This window comes from Catharus ustulatus, chromosome 17, assembly GCF_009819885.2.
Source record: "Catharus ustulatus isolate bCatUst1 chromosome 17, bCatUst1.pri.v2, whole genome shotgun sequence".
NCBI lineage: Eukaryota > Metazoa > Chordata > Aves > Passeriformes > Turdidae > Catharus > Catharus ustulatus.
Window position 1 is genome coordinate 12,046 of NC_046237.1, and position 14,139 is coordinate 26,184.

General features: G+C 50.5%; 1 protein-coding gene across 3 annotated transcripts in view; it reads left to right on the forward strand.

Annotated features, from left to right (window-relative positions):
- Positions 1-13,259: 13,259 nt before the first annotated feature.
- NCOA3 (nuclear receptor coactivator 3) overlaps positions 13,260-14,139 on the forward strand; it is a 55,648-nt gene continuing 54,768 nt past the window's right edge. For 2 of the 3 annotated variants that reach the window (XM_033074899.2, XM_033074900.2), the window contains exon 1: positions 13,263-13,410. The gene's annotated coding sequence lies outside the window, so the exon portion shown is untranslated. Of the gene's footprint in view, positions 13,411-14,139 lie in introns of all 3 variants that reach the window. The other variant, XM_033074901.2, reaches the window with a different exon arrangement.

The window sequence follows — 14,139 nt, forward strand, 5'->3', positions numbered from 1 at the left end:
ATGCCTGGAAAATGCCAAGTGGTGCTGGCATTGTGAGTGGCTCCGCCAAGGAAATTGTCATGCTAAGAAAGGGACTGTGTCACCCAAGGTGTAACATCTGTGGGGTGGCCTAGTGCCTCGGGAGCTGGCATGGGGGCCAGATGGGAAATCACTGTGGGGCTGGTATACTCACCGTGGGGTGGGCTTCAAGGCTCTAGGATGAGAGCTGAACGGCTGCAGAGCTGGAGCCACGACGCACATGCTGCCCTTCCAAGCTGCACAAGAGTCCACTGGCAGAGATGGAGAAAGGCCCAGCTGCAGGAGCAGAGCAGGCAGTTGAATAAAGCTTGTGGGATAACCAAGAGCTGAAATCACGGGCTGGGGAAACGGGGGACCTGGAAATCACTGGGGCTGGGATAAAGAGCTGCAAGCAGGGTAGATGCTGCAAGGGCTGACGTTGGGCCTGTGGGCATCCCTGTGCGCTGGCGTCGCTTAGGGCCTGCGCTGTTCATGCTGGGGGCTGCGTCTTGTGCGTTACCATGGGATGGGACGGGCAGTGCTGAGAAGGGCAAGTGAGGACTGCTAGGGCCTGAAAGGCCACCCATACTTGCATGTGGTATGGGTGGGCAAGTGGGCCGCAGTAGGGGCTGGAGCTAGAAGTCAGTCTGCGTATGCCTGGAAAATGCCAAGTGGTGCTGGCATTGTGAGTGGCTCCGCCAAGGAAATTGTCATGCTAAGAAAGGGACTGTGTCACCCAAGGTGTAACATCTGTGGGGTGGCCTAGTGCCTCGGGAGCTGGCATGGGGGCCGGAGGGGGAATCGCTCTGGGGCTGGTATACTCACCGTGGGGTGGGCTTCAAGGCTCTAGGATGAGAGCTGAACGGCTGCAGAGCTGGAGCCACGACGCAGATGCTGCCCTTCCAAGCTGCACAAGAGTCCACTGGCAGAGATGGAGAAAGGCCCAGCTGCAGGAGCAGAGCAGGCAGTTGAATAAAGCTTGTGGGATGACCAAGAGCTGAAATCACGGGCTGGGGAAACGGGGGACCTGGAAATCACTGGGACTGGGATAAAGAGCTGCAAGCAGGGTAGATGCTGTAAGGGCTGACGTTGGGCCTGTGGGGATCCCTGTGCACTGGCGTCGCTTAGGGCCTGCGCTGTTCATGCTGGGGGCTGCGTCTTGTGCCTTACCATGGGATGGGACGGGCAGTGCTGAGAAGGGCAAGTGAGGACTGCTAGGGCCTGAAAGGCCACCCATACTTGCATGTGGTATGGGTGGGCAAGTGGGCCGCAGTAGGGGCTGGAGCTAGAAGTCAGTATGCGTATGCTTGGAGAATGCAAAGTGGTGCTGGCACTGTGAGTGGCTCCGCCAAGCAAACTGTCATGCTAAGAAAGGGACTGTGTCACCCAAGGTGTAACATCTGTGGGGTGGCCTAGTGCCTCGGGAGCTGGCATGGGGGCCGGAGGGGGAATCGCTCTGGGGCTGGTATACTCACCGTGGGGTGGGCTTCAAGGCTCTAGGATGAGAGCTGAACGGCTGCAGAGCTGGAGCCACGACGCACATGCTGCCCTTCCAAGCTGCACAAGAGTCCACTGGCAGAGATGGAGAAAGGCCCAGCTGCAGGAGCAGAGCAGGCAGTTGAATAAAGCTTGTGGGATAACCAAGAGCTGAAATCACGGGCTGGGGAAACGGGGGACCTGGAAATCACTGGGGCTGGGATAAAGAGCTGCAAGCAGGGTAGATGCTGCAAGGGCTGACGTTGGGCCTGTGGGCATCCCTGTGCGCTGGCGTCGCTTAGGGCCTGCGCTGTTCATGCTGGGGGCTGCGTCTTGTGCGTTACCATGGGATGGGACGGGCAGTGCTGAGAAGGGCAAGTGAGGACTGCTAGGGCCTGAAAGGCCACCCATACTTGCATGTGGTATGGGTGGGCAAGTGGGCCGCAGTAGGGGCTGGAGCTAGAAGTCAGTCTGCGTATGCCTGGAAAATGCCAAGTGGTGCTGGCATTGTGAGTGGCTCCGCCAAGGAAATTGTCATGCTAAGAAAGGGACTGTGTCACCCAAGGTGTAACATCTGTGGGGTGGCCTAGTGCCTCGGGAGCTGGCATGGGGGCCGGAGGGGGAATCGCTCTGGGGCTGGTATACTCACCGTGGGGTGGGCTTCAAGGCTCTAGGATGAGAGCTGAACGGCTGCAGAGCTGGAGCCACGACGCAGATGCTGCCCTTCCAAGCTGCACAAGAGTCCACTGGCAGAGATGGAGAAAGGCCCAGCTGCAGGAGCAGAGCAGGCAGTTGAATAAAGCTTGTGGGATAACCAAGAGCTGAAATCACGGGCTGGGGAAACGGGGGACCTGGAAATCACTGGGGCTGGGATAAAGAGCTGCAAGCAGGGTAGATGCTGCAAGGACTGACGTTGGGCCTGTGGGCATCCCTGTGCGCTGGCATCGCTTAGGGCCTGCGCTGTTCATGCTGAAATCAAATTGAGAGTCTTCCCCTTATGGGGCTTGACGGGCTGCTTCTTGGACATCCCCAGTTCCAAAGTTGCCTCAAAAATCGCTCCTGACAATTCCAGACCCAGCATCCCACTCCCATCCCCTCTGTGGGTTGGAGCCCTGCACTTATCTGTCAGAGATCCGGGTATGAGAAACCATGCCAGGTGTGCAGTAAAAAAGCTTCACCATGTGGGAAATTCCTGCCATCGCTGGGCTGTTGTCTCTCAGTCAGCTACAATAAAGAAAACCAAACATCAGTGCACGCTCTGAGCAGCATATAGGCCAAAACCTGAATTTCACTACTCACCATCTCCCAGGAATGCCCAGGGGCTCAGGTCACACATTTCAGCTGCACACAGTCTGATGCCATCATCACAAAATAGACCTGGCTTAAGAAGAGACAAGCTGATGTGGCATGGCTGAAACTTGACTGGACCCAAACTCCTTTTCCCAAACTCCCAGACTCACCCCAACTGCTTGGCTCTTTCCAAAGGCTGCCCAGCTGGCATTTTCAAATTGCAGAAGGTGAAGGTTTCATCAGAGTCCTGGAATACTGCTGGAGGGCTGTTGTGGGTTGGCGAGGTTTAGAAATTTTTCCCATTATTATGTTAAACTAGCCGGGATGGCTCTCCTATTAGCCGTTAAGAGCTGGAGACAAAGGACTAGCTGAAGGAAGCTGATGGCCCCATTAGGGAAAGGTGGAGTCCTGCTTTTGTTTTCGGCAAGTAAGAGGACACTGGGGGTAGGAGAACTCCTACAGCTCGCCGGCCGAACTGGAGGAGAGAGGTTCCGTTTCTCCTGTTGGGATCAGGCTTCTTGGATTTGGACTGCTAAAGCTTCCTGCTTTCCTCTGAACAACTGGGAACTGGGACGCCCACGGTTAGCAGAATTCCTTCCTCACCTTTTTCTTCCACCTGGGGCGGGTGAGGCCACCTGGCCCCCTCCCTTGCCCCTGCAGCAGCCGCGACTGAGAAGCCGCCTGCCCTGCTCCTTCGGAGAGTCATCGGTGACTGAAAAAAGGGACTGGGACTGAATTCCGTTCTGTTCTGTCACTGTTTTTTTTTTCTTTCATATAGCTGATGCTGTTTTCGTTTGTCTTATAAATATATCAGTAAAGAACTGTTATTCCCAACCTATACCTTTTTTTGTGCCTGTGAGTTCCTGAATTTCCTTTTCCTGGTAATACTGTCCCTTTAAACCGGGACAAGGGCTCACAGGAGCAGTGAACTGGGTCTCTGGGCCAGCTGGGCAGAGCCATCTCAGGGTAGTTCAAGGGCACTGCCTAAAACACACAAAGAACAATGAATGCTGAGAGCTGCACCAGAGATTGAGACCTGAGCAAAAAAAAACTGATTCAGACCCCCAGAAACTGCTCACCTGGCCTGCTTCCCCTTCCCTGCTGATATCCAGCTTCATTTTCTAAAAACAAAGACAAATGCTGTAACACAGTCACCATTAACGCTTCCCATGGAAAGGCAAACTGTGACTGAACCCCTTACCCAGGGGGGGCCCTTGTCCTCAACTTGGATCCATCTGCATCTGAAACAGAGGCAGGGCAAAAGTCCAAGTGCTGCAGGACAGCCTAACCCCTCCAGAGATCTGGGATCAATCTGCAGATCTCAACTAGAGTCCAACACCACCCCACATCACTAAAAGCAAGTCCCTAGGACTGGTCCTAGCACACCTACACCCAGACTACACAGCAGGGCAGAGCAGCTCCAGACCAAATGCGTGCAGGCACCCGTGACACAGGACATGACAAACGAGGGGAGGACATGGGGAGGGGAAAAAAGAAAAAAAAATCTCCCAGCAGGAAGAAGAATCACACGGACTGAGAGAATGCAAGATGGGATGACGGCGGGGAGACTGATGGGGAGATGATGAGGCTGGAAGAAGTTGCTAGCAGAAGCATTAATCCCAAGAACTGAAGAGATGGATGCCTGAGAAATTTCTGGTCAGAATCCTCTCCCTAGCTTCACATTCCTCCACATCCTAAACCTCTGTAATGGACCCTTGTGGTGTACAGCTGTCAATACAGCTCAGAAGAAGAGCTTCAAAGACATCAGACTGGATGCTTCCAAGCAGAGATGTGATTACCATGCCAGCCCACGCTCCCATGGGCCGGCACCAGGCCAAGGAAAGCAGAGGCTAAAAATTAGCCCAGAATTTCTTATATGCCCCTCAAAGGGCTTAGACTCAGGACATGTAATACAACACACTCAAAAGACACATAGGGCACAAGAAACAAGTGTCATGACACCCACCAGAACTGCTCTACCCTGTGCATTTCAGCATTGAGTTCAAATTGAGACTTGCCTCTCATGGGGCCTAAGGAGCTGCTTCTTGGACATCCCCGTCTCCAAAGCTGCCTCAAAAACCCCTCCTGACAATTACAGACCCAGCGACCCTCTGTCATCCCCTCTGTGAATCACAGCTCTTCGCTTATCTGTCAGACATCCAGAGAGGCAAATCCAGTGTAGGTGCGAAGCGAGGCTCCCTTGATGTCCGGGACATCGCTGCCATCGCTGGGCTCCTCTCTCTGCATCACCTACACTAAAGAAAACCAAACATCGGTGTATGCTCTGAGGAGCACATTAGCCAAAACCACATAATTCCACAGCCCCAAGGAATAGCAGTGTTGTGTGTGCCAAACCACCACAAGTCAGCTCCTCACCCTCTCCTGAGCGTCCTGGGGTCCTTGAGTCTCCAGCTCCAGCCAGAGCCTGAGGCTGTTACGGTGGGTACCTGGTTTAGGAAGAGACAAAGTTAGGTGGCATTTCTGTGAGCGAGGTGGGTGAGCTCATGCGCTGTAAGATGTGCAAATACATCTGCCACACTTGTGAAAAGTCTTGAGGGCCCACAAATGGACATTTTACACCGTACTGCCTTCAAACCATCCCCACCCATGCTCTAAGGTAACTCCTAATTGGATAGCCTGCTTGCCCTCCATCTCCTAGTCACAGTCCTCCCTTTACTCACCTGAAGCTTCAACCTCAAACATCTTTAACACAGGTCAAATGCCTTTTGTCATATGACAAAAGAGCTGAAAAAAAATCTCAGGTGTCATACTTCACCTAAAATTGCTGCATTCCACCTTAAAAAAAAAAAAAAAAAGAAACCCAAGAACACAACTACAAATTACAAAAGCACCTTATTACCTCTGAACACACAACCCAAAACTATGAACTTAAATGCTCACTGTATTTAATACTATTTCCTTCACCGAATCTTCAAATTCTCTGCTTTGGATGCCCAAAAGCACCTGCTAAAAAACAAACTGAGATAAGGTGAAACATCCTCTTCATTGAAATGAGAGGAGAACCCTTATCCCAGCTGATTCCCAGAGACAGAATGGAGGCCACTAGCAAAGGCTGCAGTTAATATAGCCCTCATTGGGACCGCCCCTGGTTTGCAGGAAAAGGAGGAGGAAATCCCATGAGGTATAAAAGGCCTCAGAATAACTATGGCTGTTTGGCTCCTCAGACTTGAATTCGAGGTGAGGAAATTCAACAAGAGAAAGGTGAGCCATTTTTCAATACAAAAAATTTTACAGGAAATGCAAATATTTCCCTTTTTGCAACAAGTATGTTCAGAAAAAGGGGCAAAAATTGCATCAGAAATAAAACTTTGGGTTTCAGAAGCATAGCTAGATAACAGAGAGAATTTATTAGGTAATCTAATCAGTCTTTAGTAAATGCAAAAACTTACTATGTGTGTAACTAGCTAGGATGGATGAGAATAGGAACGAGAAGAATGGTGTAACTGTCACAGAGACGTCTATTCAGGGCTATCTGGGTTGTAAAAAAAACCAAGAAAAAGAGTAAATTCTCTGTGAAGTAATTCTCACCCACCCAGTTCTGTGACATCAGTAGGGAAGAGCTGTTTTGCACTGCAAAGGCAGCTGGGGTTCTAAGTGCTCGCAGCTTGTGTCTGGGAGAAATCCTGATCTGTCTGGCATTGTAGCAGATGGAAGCCCCATCTCAAGAACAGGGCCCTGGACGAGAACATTGGCGCTTTGCCCTCTGAACCAAAACTCCCCCTCCCAGAAGCATAATCGCAGTTTAGAAGAGGCATTTTGCACTGCAAAGGCAGTCAGGACTTTATATGGAGCCCGCTTGAAGCCGCGATAAATCCTGATCCGTTTGAAATGACAGCGGGTAGAGCACGGTCGCCGTGACGGGGCCCTAGACGCAAAAGGTGGCCTCTTTCCCTGTGAATGAAAATTCACCCTTCCAGTGTCCTGATATCATTTTGGAGGAGGTATTCAGCACTCCAAATGCAGTCAGAATTCTATGTGCTGGCAGGTTGGATCTGGGAAAAATCCCGATCCGTTTGGACTTGTAGCAGGCGGAAACCCGGTCTAAGGCCCTGGACGCTGGATCCAAAAGGTGGCCAAATTTGCTCTGAAAGAAAAGTCGCCAGCCCAGTTTACTGACAGTAGTTTAAATGAGGCATTTTGCACTCCAAAGGCAGTCAGGGTTCTAAGTGGTGGCAGCTTGCATCTGGGAGAAATCCTGATCCGTTCAGAACTCCGGCGGGCAGAAGCTCGGTCCCAGGCACGGGGCCATGGGTGAGAACATTGGCCCTTTTCCCCTTAGAAAAAAACCTCGACTTTCCAGTTTCCTAACAGCAGTCTGTCACTCCAAAGGTAGTCAGAGTTCTTAGTGGTGGCAGCGTGGGTGTGGAAGAAATCCTAATCCGTTGGGAATTTCAGCAAGCTGAAGCCCGCTCCTTGGACACAAATTGTGGCCTATTTCCTTGTGAAACAAAACTCAACTCCCCCAGTATATAAATAGAAATTTGGAGGAGGCATTTGTCACTCCAAAGACAGCCAGGGTTGTAAATAGTGGCAGCTTGGATCTGGGAAATATCCTGATGCATTCTGAATTTTAGCAGGCAGAAGCCAGGTGGCGGCTACTGACCTCTAAACACAAACTTTGGCCCTTTCACAGGTGAAACCAAACTCACCCTCCCAGTTTCCAGATAATCGCTTTGGAGGAGGCCTTTGTAGCTCCAAAGGCACCTAGGGCTTGTGAAGTCAGTAAAGAGCAGGTGTTTGGCACTCAAAGAACAGCCAGGGTTCCAAGTGGTGGCAGATTGGGTCTGGGAGCAATCCCGATCCCTTTGGAATTGTGGCATGCAGAAGCCCAGTCTCAGGTCCAGGGCACTGGACACGAATAGTGGCCCTTTTACCGGTGAAACAAAAATCCTGTCCCCACTTTGCTAATGTCAGTTTAGAGGAGGCAGTGGCACTCAAACAACAGCCAGGGCTCCAAGTGGTGGCACATTGGGTCTGGGAGAAATCCTGATCAGTTCAAAATTTTAGCAGTCAGAATCCCAGTTCCAGGCACAGGGCCCTGGACAAGAAAATTGGCCTTTTCCCCTCTGAAACAAAACTCACCCTCCCCAGTGTCCCGACAGCAGTGAGGAGGAGGCGTTGGTCACTCCAAACGAAGCCGGCGTTCTGAGGGGTGGCAGCTGGGGTTTGGGAGAAATCCCGATTTGTTCACAGTTTGAGCAGACAGAGCGTAGTCTAAGGCATAGGACCCTGGACAGAAACATTGGCCTATTTCTCTGGGAAACACAACTCACTTCACCACTTTTGTGATGTCAATTTAGAGGAGGCTTTTGGCACGCAAAGCACAGCCAGGGTTTTAAGTGGGGCAAGTTTGCATCTGGGAGATATCCTGCACTGTTGGGAATTTTCGCCCTGTCTCAGTCACTGGGCACTGCACAAGAACAGAGTCCCTTTTCCATGAGAAACAAAAATCCTGCCCCCGCTTTTGTAATGTCAGTTTAGAGCAGGTGTTTGACACTTTAAGAACAGCCAGGGTTCCAAGTGGTGGCACTTTGTGTCTGGCAGATATCCTGATCCATTTGGAATTTTAGCAGGCAGAATCCCAGATTGTGACAGCTAAATGAACGGCATGACCCTTGCCCAGTGTTCATGATTCACCCACACAAAATCCAGAACAAATGTTGCTTGGGCTTTAAGAACTTGAAATAACTTTGAAGTAAAAGAAATCACCTTTTTCTGCTGTTTATTTTTCTTCTTTCAGATGCTGGACTTGCCTCTGTGGATGTGTGCTGAGCTCTCGCTGCAGGGACTGCCAGGCCAGAATGGCTGTGAGTTGGTGTTCTTCTCCCTGGGGAATCAGAAATTATTATTAATTAGACCACAGAAATGCTTTCTGAAACCTCTCCCCTTTCCTGCCTTGTGCTGGTACATCTGCTCTTTCTGCCTTTGAATTTACAGCTGGTCCCTCCTGTCATTTCCCTGCCTCACTTCCGTGCACCTCCTAGATGGAAAAAACTGGGAGAACTTAGGGAGGGCAGAGGTGACCTTTTTAGCTGGAGTTTTCTGAAATTGCTAGTTATACTGAAATTATTTCCAATTCCCCACTGAGAAGAGCACAGACTAACAGCTCTCAGCCAGTCAGGCCTGACAGTAACTGAGGGAAATCTGACTCAGTATTAATAAGTATCATTAATAATTATCATCACCCCAGTCCTCCAGCCTTGGCAAGTTTTTGCAGTGAATGGACCCAAGTTCTAATGCTTAACCTAAATTTTTGTCAGTTTTGGTTAGAAAGATACTGGACAGTACATTTAAAATTGCACAAAGAATAACAGGCACAGACCAAACCCAACCACCTCAATCACCGCTCCACCCCAATTTTGGGAGAAGCAGTGACAGAGTTGATAAATCCTCTCCTTCCATGCCATTTGGTCCTTCACTGCACATCCCCAGAGAGGATTTACTGCACCTTTTGTTCCCAACAGCACCTCTCTCTCCAGCACAAATCCCACTGGGCACAGACGCGGACGGAGCGGACCTAAGGCCATGTTTCTCTCAGCAGCTGCGATTCCGAGCTCCCTGGAATCCCTGGATTGCTCATCCCGGCTCTCGTGCCCATCTCACCTCAGCCCGGACTCTCTGTCCTCAGAGGGAAACACGGCCTGATGGCACACGGCTCTGGCACCCCATTTCCTCTTGTTCCTGCTGACCTGCAAAGCCACAGGTAAACGCAGTCCCTCAGACCTTGCACCCCTGAACACCAAGAGAGCTGGAGTTTGACCCAGGATCCCAGATTTCCCAGGCAGTTAATCCCAGCAGGGAGGAAAAGAGGAACCTTCATCCCTCTCACTTACCCCACAGCATGGGTAGGACCTGGAGCCCTCCAGGGCAGAGCTCTGGTGCTGAAGCCTCCTGGCTTTGGCTGCTCAAACGCCACAGCTTTTGGCAATGGTAATGGTTTTTCCTGTCCTGAAAGAGAGGAGGAAAAGAAAATTAAGTTCACTGCAGAAGTCAAAGGATCCCAGCTTTCACATTTCTGCTCTGATGCCCTTTCCCAGCATTTTTATTTCTAACTATTTCAGACATTACATGGAAATAGGACATTGGTGCACCAAGACTAAGAGCAGGGGAAGTGTGGGGGGAGAGCTGGAGAAGTGAAGGAGAAATTATTAATTAGACCACAGAAATGCTTTCTGAAACCTTTCCCCTTTCCTCCCCTTTGCTATTTTACTATTCTCCCAAAAATAGTAGTTTTATGCGGGCCAAAGCCCCATAAGTCAACTACTCACCTTTTTCTCTCACCTTTTTCTAAGCATGCCAGGGGTCTTTGAGTCTCTGGCTTCAGTCAGACTCTAAGATTGTGGCTATTATTATGATTAGCAACTGGGTTGGGATGAGACAAAGTTACATAACCATTCTGTGAGCAAGGCAGATGTGTTCATGCACTGTAAGACATGGAAATGCATCTACTGTGCTTCTGAAAAGCCTTGAGGGTCCACAAACACATATTTTGCACCTTACTGTCTTCAAACTATCCCCACTCCCCTTCCTGGTCACAGTCCTCAGTTTACTCACCTGAAGCTTCAATCTCAAACATCATCTTTAAGACAGGTCAGATGCTTTTTGTCATATGACAAATCTGCTGAAAAAACCCTCAGGTGTTATACTTGATACAACATACAATTTCAGGAAGTTGTAGTCCACCTGAAAAACAAACCAAGAACAAAACCAAAAATTACAAAAGCACCTTACCACCTCTGAATGTACAACCCCAAACCATTAACTTAAATACTCCCTGTATTCAATGCTATTTTCTTCACTGAATCTTCAAAGCCTCTGCTACTTTAGGTATCTAAAAGCAGCTGCTGAAAAACAAACTAAGATTTGTGATAAGCTTGTCACAAAAATGAGAGGAGAGCTCTTATTCCCCCTGATCCCAAGAGGGAATAAAGGCCCTTAGCAACGGCTGTGGTTAATATACCCCTGATTGGGACCGCTTCTCATTTGCAGGAAAAGGCGGAACAAATCCCACTAGGTATAAAAGGCCTCAGAATAACTGTGGCTGTTTGGCTCCTCAGACTTGAATTTGAGGTGAGGAAATTCAACAAGAAAAAGGTGAGTCATTTTTCAATATAAAAGAAAACTTTATAAGAAATGAAAACGCTTTTGTTTTTGCAGCAAGTACATTTAGAAAAAGGGCAAAAATTGGGTTAGCAATAAAGCTATGTATTACAGCAGCATAACTAGATAACACAGTAAATTTATTAAGTGGCATAATTAGTCCTTAGTGAATGCAAAAAATTACTCCATGTGTGACTAACTAGGGTGGACAAGAATAGGAATGAGAGGAACGGTGTAAGAGTCATACGGACCTCTATTAAGGGCTATCTAAATTTAAAAAACCCAGGAAAAAATAGTAAATTCTCTGCGAAGCAAATCTCACCTGTCCAGTTCCACGATATCAGTTGGGAAGAGGCATTTTGCACTGTCAAAGGCAGCTGGGGTTCTAAGTGGTTGCAGCTTGTGTCTGGGAGAAATCCTGATCCGTTTGGAATTTTAGCAGGCAGGATCCCAGTCTGTGAGAGCTAAATGAATGCCGTGTGTCAGGCAGAAGGAGCAGAGCCCCTAGGGATAAAAGTTTTGGAGTGTCAGAAATCCCAGAGACAGAGCGGGAGGGGAAAGGGCTGGGACCCTTTAAAAATCGGTTTTCTCCAGCCCCGGTGTTTGCTGGAGCCGAGCCTCCGGTGCTTTCCCCGGCCTCAGTCCTGGCTGCTGTGATTTTTCGCCGGCCGTGGCCCCAGCCGCCCCGCCCGTGCTAACACACCCCAACTCTGTGTCCCCACGCCCGTACTAGCACACCGCACTCCGTGTCCCCGCCCGTGCAAACACACCGCACTCCGTTTCCCTGCCCGGTCCACGTCCCCACGCCTGTGCTAACACACCGCACTCCATTTCCCTGTGCCATCCCCGTCCCCACCCGTGCTAACACACCGCACTCCGTTTCCCGTGCCATCCCCGTCCCTGCCCGTGCTAACACACCGCACTCCGTTTCCCGTGCCATCCCGGTCCCCGCCCGTGCTAACACACTCACCGCACTCCGTTTCCCTGTGCCATCCCCGTCCCCACCCGTGCTAACACACTCACTGCACTCCATTTCCCGTGCCATCCCCGTCCCCACCCGTGCTAACACACTCACCGCACTCCGTTTCCCGTGCCATCCCGGTTCCCACCCGTGCTAACACACTCACCGTACTCCGTTTCCCGTGCCATCCCGGTTCCCACCCGTGCTAACACACTCACCGCACTCCGTTTCCCGTGCCATCCCGGTTCCCACCCGTGCTAACACACTCACCGTACTCCGTTTCCCGTGCCATCCCGGTCCCCACCCGTGCTAACACACCGCACCGGGTGCCGCCGGCCCGCGCTCCGTGGCCCACGTGTGGCCGGGCAGTTGCTCATTAAGTTCAAACAAAAGCCCCTTCCGGCGGTTCCGGGGCCGGGCTTCGCCCCCCGACCGCTCTAGGTTTGGAGGACCAAATCTCGATACCCTCTCTAAACATTTTATCGACCTGGAAAGGGAGTGAGGCCCTGACATAATCGAGATACCAAGAGCAAGCTAAAGATGACTGTTACTGCTGTGGAAAAAAAAAAAAAGGTGCTAACATTTATGGTAAATACTAGAATAAAAGGAATTTGTGTAGTAAATATTATAGAAAGGTGTAATGTGTATAAAAAATATCAAGGACAAGGGAAAAGAGTTGAAAGTTCCTATCATTAAAAGAGTAGTAATTAAGAATGAAACCAAGGTGTAAAAAAATGTGTCTTACTGGTTCTTAAGATAAATAATAATATATTGGGTTTTATTAATAACGGTGAACCATTTGACTTGCTAGGTAAAAGTGTGGAGTGCGTACAAGGGAGTAAAAAAAAATGCTAGGTGTGAAATTATGTATGTAGTTAATGAGCTGGGATCAAACTTCTAAAAAAGAAATAATTCTTTACAGACTATCAGTTCTAACAAATGCAGCATAATTTTAAATAATGATCATATGTGTGAGTGTATAGCTGTGCTTCTCAAATACTGTAATCCCTAAAAACCGTGCGTACGGGCCTAGAGGTACAATCGGGACCTACAGCTGGAGCTCAGCAGAAACAGAGGGACATCACCAGACCCAGAGCCGGTACCGCATTGTATTTTGAATCTAACGCTCAGTAAAACGCTCCTTATGATACAGATACGGCATTTTGTGACCTCTAGGAGCCCTGAGCTAGTGCCGCGGGAACGCACCGGGGGGTGCACGGCACCGTCAGGACCCTCTGGCATCGCTTCCTCCTCTCCCTTTGAACCCGCCCTGCTGCAGTGACTGCGGCGATGCAGAGGTGACACCGGCGCGCTGGCGCCAGGCGGAGCCTGACAGCTCCGGCAGCGAGCGCGGCGCGGACTACAAGTACCGTGAGGCCCCGTGTCGAGGGTGCGTGGGTCCAGTAAACGCCCGCGCGGAGCCGCACTACAGCTCCCACAGTGCCTCAGGCCTCCTGGTGTTTCCGCTCGGGTCCCGATTTAAATCCAGACAGTGAGGAAGATGGCGGTGCGGGGCTGAGTGTGGGGGAGACGGACAGGTAGCTGAGCTTTGGCTCATTTCCCGGGTGAGTGGGGTTTGGAGAGAGGGGCGGGGTGGAATGAGTAACGAGTGGAGAGAGGGGAGTTCTAGTTCCCGTTCCCCTGCTTGTAGAGCTGGGGTGGGACTGTGATAGCGGAGCGAGAGCTGCCCCTTGCCGGGGAAGGGAGAAGCTTGGGGGTGGGCCTGAGGGGCGGCTCTGCTCTGTCTCTCGCCCCCCTCCTCAATTCGAACGTGGCTCCCTGAGAGGAGGAGGAAGGGGACCGTAAATGGCTTGTGTGTGTGGAGTATTCCCAGGCCTGGAGATGAGGGGATTGTCCGGGCAATGTGTCCCTGCCTTTACCTCTTTCTCGCTATTGTAACTTTACTGAGGACTGACTTTTGAAGGGGTATTCCTGCGGCAGAGGCGGGGAGTTGATGCACGGACTGAAGGCTTCTCGCATCGCTGTGTGATGCATATCTAAGTACGGTGATTTGGGGTGGAGGTTCCTCGTAGAATACAAAGAGACCTGAGGTCGCTGTGGGTTTGGCTTTAGAATCGTAATCGTCTGACCCACGGTTTCTTAGTCTGAGCAGAAGGCGGGGTGTGGGTGAAATACCTCGGTTAGAATGGCTCTCTCTGCCATTCATCAGGGTTTGTCCGGTACCGAGGCGGTTACAAAGACCTTGATATCCGCCTTCTGGTCATCCTGTAACCTCGGTAAGTTTGAGAGCTGACTTCTCTTGTCTCCTTATCTCTGGTATTAAGTAAAGGGAT